Genomic DNA, 7,868 nt, shown 5'->3' on the forward strand with positions numbered 1-7,868 from the left:
GAAAACCTCCTGCCTTTGAGAAGCACACTAGCAAGGATCTGAGGCTCAACTGGACCCCCTCAAATTTGAGGGCTACCTCAAAGTGAAATCAAGGAACTTGTATCTGTAAGAAAGAGAATTCTCACAAAACTAGAAAAGCTCCAAAACCCAGGCTTTCCAAAGGTTACACGTGATGCAAAAACCAACAGCAAGAGCAGGACTGAAGACGCTGTTCTCTTGTACCTTCTGCAGCATTTGATTACTAATGCGACTCTGTCCCTACTACTAACTGCTAGCCTCTCAATTTCTATATCTTCAGCTCAAAGTTTAAAGAAAGAGACTCGGAGAACCATCTCAGCAACCCGGCCACGGCTGGTCTTCCCTGGACAGCATGAACCACACTGTCCAAACCTTCTTCACTCCCGCCAACACCGACCGTCCCCCCAACTATGAGATGCTGAGAGCATAGGTGGATGTGCTGGGGGCACCCCACAACCCTGCTCGCTCGACATCCATCGTGATCCACGTCCGCAGCGAGACCTTTATGCCCGACCATGTTGTCTGGTCCCTGTTCAACACCCTCTTCGTGAACTCCTGCTGCCTGGGCTTCATAGCAGTCACCTACTCCGTGAAGTCTAGGGACAGGAAGATGGTTGGCAACCTGACTGGGTCCCAGGCCTATGTCTCCACCGCTAAGTGCCTAAACACCTGGGCCCTGATTTGGGGCATCATCATGACCATTCTGCTGATCGTCTTCCCAGTACTCATCTTGCAAGTCTATCAATAGATCAAGAGGAATCATCCAGGCCAGGGGCTCTGCCCATCACCTGTTTCCCATGTACTCCACCTTCCATTCTTCACCCAGCCCCCGAGCTGAGTCCTGTATCAGCCCTTTATCCTCACACACTTTTCTACAATGGCGTTCAATAAAGTACACGTGTTCCTGGAAGACAGAAGGAAACAAAGAAAAAAAAGAAAGAAAGAGAGAGAGAGAAAGAGTGACTCTGGGGAACCTAATGTATTTACCCTTACCCCTGTTAAGAAAGTTCCAGACCAGGCCTCTCCATAGGCTACCAGCCAGCCAAAGAACTGGTTACCCTTGGGTCAGGTGCTTTCCTCTGGCCAATCAGCTGAGGTGGAAGGGGTCACATGATATCAGAACACTGACAGGTCTGATGTCTCAGCAGAGACAGTGGAGCAGTTGTTCTAAATATACAGTGTTAGAAAAGTATCAATGGGATCAAGGTTAAGTGTACAGACTGTGAGGCCAGACTGGACTCAAATGTAGTTCTGTTCATTAATTGTGACCTTGGGTCAGTTATTTCAACTTGTATCTCTAAAATGGGGGTGATAATAATACTTATCTCACTAGATTGGCTAGCGCAGAGCCTGTTGGCAGCAATCACATATACTCTGTTAGCTATGTTTTTATTTGTTGAATTTATTGTTTTTTGCATTATATTGTTAGCCTGTCCTAGATACCAAGGAAGTTGTCCACAGAGGGAAAAAATTATACCAAGAAGCAAGAGAGCCTGTTTTCTGACCCCCTCTCAGCAACTTGGTAATTACTGTTCCTCAACCTTCACATCTGAGGATATGACTATCTTACCTGACGGCAGGCACACCAGATAGTTTCACCAAGATCCATCAAATTCTAGCCAAAGATTCTTCTATTTGAATTAAGCCCATTCCTTCCTGTTTGATGTCCTAAGGGCAGAGAATAACCATGTAAGCTGTGCCCATTAAAAAATCATCATTCCTGCTCTAATCATACTGAGCCATTCATTCACTGGTCATCCTGGGAAGGTCAACAGCGTTCTCCAAAGAGTCTAGTACCATGTTCTGCTCACAAGTCACTGCTATAAGACTGACACTATCAAAATGTCTGCCCATCTCTGCAGAGACACTCCTAATGTGCCTTGTTTCTGTTTCGTGACAATAACCTTAGCTGTAGCCAGTTGGTCCAGGAATAGACACCTGACCCAGCCTGGGCCAGTCTGGCTCCCTCTCTTGGGTTTGGTGGCCAAAAGAGTCTGTGTCAGCAGGAACTGGAAGTGTAACATAAACAGTCATAAGTCAGGGGCCTGTAGGAGCTGCCATGAGGACTAAAGAACGGAAAAGGCTAGTCTACAAAGAAAGAAGAAAATGAAATTGATGTCCAGGAAAACCGGGCAATTTAAGACACCATAGAGAAAACGAGGCAACCCATTCACAAAGGCCCTTCCAGGCCTTTTCTGGGGCATGACAATGTGGCAGACTGTATTTTCCAGAATGGTTACAGTATTTTTCATCTCACATGCTCTTCCAGAACCTCGACACTCCATCAGAAGATGGTGTCTATATCCTTTCCCCCTGAAATGGTGAGCCTTTGTGACTGCTCACACTTCCAGGATGCGGCAGAAGTGATGCTGTGTGATTGTTAAGGCTAGATCATAAAAGGCAGCACAGCTTTCACCCAGCTCTATCTCTCGGGACACTCATCCTTGGAACGCAGCCACCATGCTCTGAGGAAGCACAGGCCATGTGGAGGGCCCCGCGTAGAGAGAAATGGAGGCGCCCAGCCCTCAGTGCTGGCTGAGCAACCAGCTGACAACTAGCACCAACCTGCCACCAGGTGAATGCACCATCTTGAAAGCAGATTCCTCCAGTCCCAGTGGAACCAATCCAGGTGACACCACATGAAGCAGAAGTGAGGCTTCCCCATGGAGCTCCATATCAATTGCAGATTCAGAAGCAATGTATGATTGTCATTTAAAACCACTAAATTTGAGGATGGTTTGTTAAGCAGCAATAGACCTCTAGAACAATGAGGTCTCTGTCTTCAGTTTACAAAAGACAGCCCTATATCCTTAGAGAAGCCCCCATTCTGGCTTATGCTAGTTCACATGGGTTTATTTGACCTACAACTAAAGAATGAAAGCTATTCAAGGTTTCTTTTCTCACTTTAAACAGAAATGAGAGGAGGGAAAGAAAATTAAGGCTCTCTTTCTAATCTGCACCCCACCACACGCATTCAGGTAAGGGTCCTTAGTCTTTTCCACATGTGTGTGTATATTTGCACAGCAAGAACCTTAAGCTCTTTCACTCCCTTAAGGACTAGTTGTGAGGTTTGGCTCACAGTGGACACAACCCCAAAGACAACTGTCAGTCACAGTGTGATAACAAAATCAAAATACTGCTTCTATTAAGAACAATGATCTTGGCTGGGCAATCCCAGGCCTGTAATCCCAGCACTATGGGAGGACGAGAAGGGTGGATCATTTGCGGTCAGGAGTTCAAGACCAGCCTGGCCAACATGGTGAAACCCCATCTCTACCAAAAATACAAAAAATTAGCTGGGGGTGGTGGCTGAAGCCTGTAATCCCAGCTACTTGGGAGGCTGAGGCAAGAGAATTGCTTGAACCCAGGAGGTGGAGGTTGCAGTGAGCTGAGATCATGCCAGTGAACTCTGGCCTGGGAAAGAAAGAAAGAGAAAGAAAGAAAAAGAAAGAGAGAGGGAAAGAAAGAAAAGAAAAGAAAAAAAAGAAAAGAAAGAAAGAAAGAGAGAGAGAGAAGAAAGAAAGAAAGGGAGAGAGAAAGAGAGAGGAGAAAAGAAAAAGGAGGGAGGGAGGAGGGAAGGAAGGAAGGAAGCAAGGAAGGAAGGGGAAGGAAAGAAGGAAGGGGAAGGAAGGAGGGAAGGAAGTCTGGCTTCACTCAACAAAGATGTGGCGAGGACACCACCTTCAAAATCTGTGCTGTTCATGAAGGCACCCGACGAGACGTAACCTTGTTGATCCCCCAGGGCAAGCAAACTTCTGAGGTTCAGTGGGCCTGGAGGGAGAGAGCTGCTGAGGCTCTGTATATCAGGTAAGTTTTAGGAATTATTTGCCAGGCTTTGAGAAAATGTTCTCCAGGCTTATCAACCATGTTCAGCTTCCATGGTGTATTAAACAAACCGGGTGGTTTAAAACAACAAAAAAAGTGTTTCCTCACAGTTCTGGAGGCTACAAGTCTGAAGTCAAAGGTGTTGGCAGGACCATGCTTCCTCTGAAGGCTCCAGGGAAGAGTTCTTGTCTCTTCCGGATTCTAGGGGCTCCAGGCTGTCCTTGGCGTTCCTCGGCTTGTAGCTGTTCCCCCAATCTCTGCCTCTGCCTCACGCGGCCTTCGTCCATCTATGTGTCTCTGCATCTGCTCCTCTTCTTTTTTTTTTTTTTGAGACAGAGTCTCTCTGTCACCCAGGCTGGAGTGCAGTGGTATGATCTTGGCTCGCTGAAACCTCCACATCCGGGGTTCAAGTGATTCTCCTGCTTCGGCCTCCTGAAAGGCTGGGATTACAGGGGGATTACAGGTGCCAGCCACCATGCCTGGCTAATTTTTGTATTTTTAGTAGAGATAGGGTTTCACCATGTTGGTGAGTCTGGTCTCCAATTCCTGACCTCATGATCTGCCTACTTCGGCCTCCCAAAGTGCTGGGATTGCAGGTGTGAGCCACAACACCCAGCCCCTATTCTTATAAAGACTACAGTCATTAGATTTAAGGGCCAACCCTAATCCAGTATGACCTTATCATAACTGATTACATCTGCAAAAACCCTATTTCCAAATAACGTCACATTCAGAGGTTCCAGATAAATATGAATGTTGGTGGGAGTGGACACTATTTAACTCACTGTGCATTGCATTCATTGGTATTGTAGATCAATAACACATTGGCTCATCCAGTATTGACTCCAGCTAAGCAGAAGGCAAGCTTTATATAAGCTGAGTCTGCTGCCTCTCGTTCCCCCAGGATATTCTCCCCTCAAGCCGTGTTCTGAACTCTCCACCTTCCTTCTTTACAAGTCCCCCTTCTCCCACATTCCCTATGTTGGCAAATAGATGGAACTACTGGCTCAGGAATTACTTGTGGGCCAGCCGGGCGTGGTGGCTTACGCCTCTAATCTCAGCACTTTGGGAGGCCAAGGCAGGCAGATCACGAGGTCAGGAGTTCGAGATCAGCCTGGCCACTATGGAGAAACCCTGTCTCTACTAAAAATATAAAAAGCTAGCCAGGCACAGGCGTGCACCTGTTGTCCCAGCTACTCTCGGGGCTGAGGCAGGAAAATCGATTGAACTGGGAAACGGAGATTGCAGTGAGCCAAGATTGCACCACTGCACTCCAGCCTGGCAACAGAGCAAAACTCCATCTCAAAAAAAATTAAAAACCTTGCAGGTCAATCTCAACAGCTCGGCCCATTCACTTCCTCCACCACCCATCCTAAAACTCACACAAGTCCCTGCATGTTGATTCTCATTTCTGTTATTCCTCTCCTCTCTCATTTCTGCTGTGTGTCTTTATTGACATTCACTGGACTGCCTTGAAAACATCCTGTCCCGGTCCACACTTCCCTTCATTGATCTCAAATACAAGACGAGTCATGCACCCCACAAATCCCTTTAGGAATCGCTTGAAAGTAATAAACCGTCTACGTCAGAAAGAACTGCATAAGCACCTACTGCACACCACACTTTGAGTAGCAGGGGGTACATGCATAATTATGACTCCTTCCATCATAATAATTGTATCCATTATTATTATTATTATTATTATTATTTTGAGACGGAATTTCACTCTTGTTGCCCAGGCTGGAATGCAGTGGCACGATCTCAGCTCACTGCAACTTCTGCCTCCTGGGTTCAAGTGATTCTCCTCCCTCAGCCTCCTGAGTATCTGGGATTACAGGCATCTGCCACCACATCCAGTTTATTTTTTGTATTTTTAGTAGAGACAGGGTTTCACCATGTTGGCCAGGCTGGTCTCGAACTCCTGACCTCAGGTGATCCACCTACCTCAGTCTCCCAAAGTGCTGGGATTACAGGAGTGAGCCATGGCACCCGGCCTGTACCCATTATTATATTATCTTATTTAATCCCTCCAGCAACCCTACTAGATTGGCATTATCATGCCCATTTTATGGGTTAAAAAAACAACAACAACCAGTTGCGGTGGCTCACGCCTGTAATCTCAACAGTTTGGGAGGCTGAGGTGAGCGGATCACCTGAGGTCAGGAGTTTGAGACCAGCCTGACCAACATGCTAAAACTCCATCTCTACTAAAAATACAAAATTAGCTGGGCTTGGTGACACATGCCTGTAATCCCAGCTACTCGAGAAGCTGAGGCAGAAGAATTGCTTGAACCCGGGAGGTGGAGGTTGGGTTGCAGTGAGCCTAGATCACACCATTGCACTGCAGACTGGGCAACAAGACCAAAACTCTGTTTCAAAGAAAAAAAAAAACGAGGACAACAAAACAGGTTTGGGCAGTGAACGTCAATTGTCCAAGGTCATGCCACTCATAAGTAGCAGAGCCAAGATTCGAACCTAGATCTACCTGTGTCTAAATGTTTGGCTCTTAAACCAATACTAATGTCCCATCCCTCTTGTTATCAAAGCAGATGAGATGTCCCGTCCTTGGTTACCCATAGCAAAGACTTCTTTCAAGCACTGTTAACATATCAGTCCGAATTCCTTGTTCACATATGTGTCTTCGGTGTCTTTGCATTCCCAGCATTTGGGCAATGCCTGGCACAGAGTCGGTGCTTCACAAATGTTTGAGTGACTGAGTTTCTCTTGTGCCCCACTGAGCTGGGCCCCCATCTCTCAACTCAGCCTGAGATTAACTGTACTTTCTTTTTAAGTCAGCAGGAGACCCCTCAAGAGAAGTTACACAAGCCTGGAGTGGCAGCCAGGCGCAATACCTGGTCACTGGCCAGGGCAGGAGGCTCTCTAGCCCCACAGGTGGCCCCCAGCCCGGGTCCTCAGGGAGCCACACCCTACAGGAGACTGTGGCTGGGAGGCCCATCTGGCCCAGCCCATGCATGAGTGCTGGAGGTCTTTGTGTCTCCAAGCTGAGAACTGGGTCCCTGCTCCTTGCCAACCATTCACAGGGGAGAAATGATGAAAACACTGGAGAGACTGACTCATGGTGAAATAGGAAAAAAGCACAACAGTCCCCAAATATGTTTAGCTTGGCCCCGACACAAAGGGGGGATGTGATAAGGGCTCTGAGCTAAAGGGAGGCAACGCGAAGACGGGAGGATCGTGCAGGAACGGCGGGCTGGGGGGACCCAAGGGAAAATGAAAATGAGGCGGAGGGAATGAAATGGGGCATCGGGCTATAGGAAAAAGTGTTTCTGGAGCTCAAGGGCATCTTTCCGTAGGGAGGTCAGAGCTGGAGCCACTGTCAGAGAATTTAAACAACCCCTTCACACTGCTCAGGCACTGCGTCCTGCTCTGTGCCAGGCATTGCCCAAGGACTGGAACCAAAGACACCGAAGACAAATACATGAACAAGGAATTAGGATTGAAATGCTGGGCCGGGCATGGTGGCTCACACCTGGAATCCCAGCACTTTGAGAGGCTGAGGCAGGCTGATCACCTGAGGTCAGGAGTTCAAGACCAGCCTGGCCAACGTGGAGAAACCCTGTCTCTACTAAAAATACAAAATTTAGCCAGGTGTGGTGGCGCATGCCTACAATCCCAGCTACTCGGGAGGCTGAGGCAGGAGAATTGCTTAAACCCAGGAGGTGGAGTTTGCGGTGAGCCAAGATCGTGCCACTGCGCTCCAGCCTGGGTAACAAGAGTGAAACTCCATTAAAAGAAAAAAAAAGAGTTTCTGGAGCTCAAGGGCATCTTTCCATAGGGAGGTCAGAACTGGGGACCACTGCCAGAGATTGTAAACAACCCCTCCACACCGGTGGCTCCTGGCCGTGGCAGCAGGAAACTAGAGGCTCCTTCATCTCTTCAGCGAACACTTCTGTGCCCGCCACAGGCCAAGCACTGCGCCAGGCTCCAGGTTACTGAGTGACGAAAACAGTGTCCCTCCTCCCAGACAGCTCATGTTCTGGCAGGAAGAAGCGGTCCTAGCCCTC

The 7,868-nt window shown here is 48.0% G+C and overlaps 1 pseudogene; it reads left to right on the forward strand.

The window, feature by feature from the left end:
• The first annotated feature begins 314 nt into the window (after positions 1 to 314).
• LOC116525851 lies at positions 315 to 926 on the forward strand (annotated as a pseudogene).
• The last annotated feature ends 6,942 nt before the right edge of the window (positions 927 to 7,868 follow it).

This window comes from Sapajus apella, unplaced genomic scaffold (genome assembly GCF_009761245.1).
Source record: "Sapajus apella isolate SASKATOON/1434 unplaced genomic scaffold, GSC_monkey_1.0 scaffold48, whole genome shotgun sequence".
Lineage (NCBI taxonomy): Eukaryota > Metazoa > Chordata > Mammalia > Primates > Cebidae > Sapajus > Sapajus apella.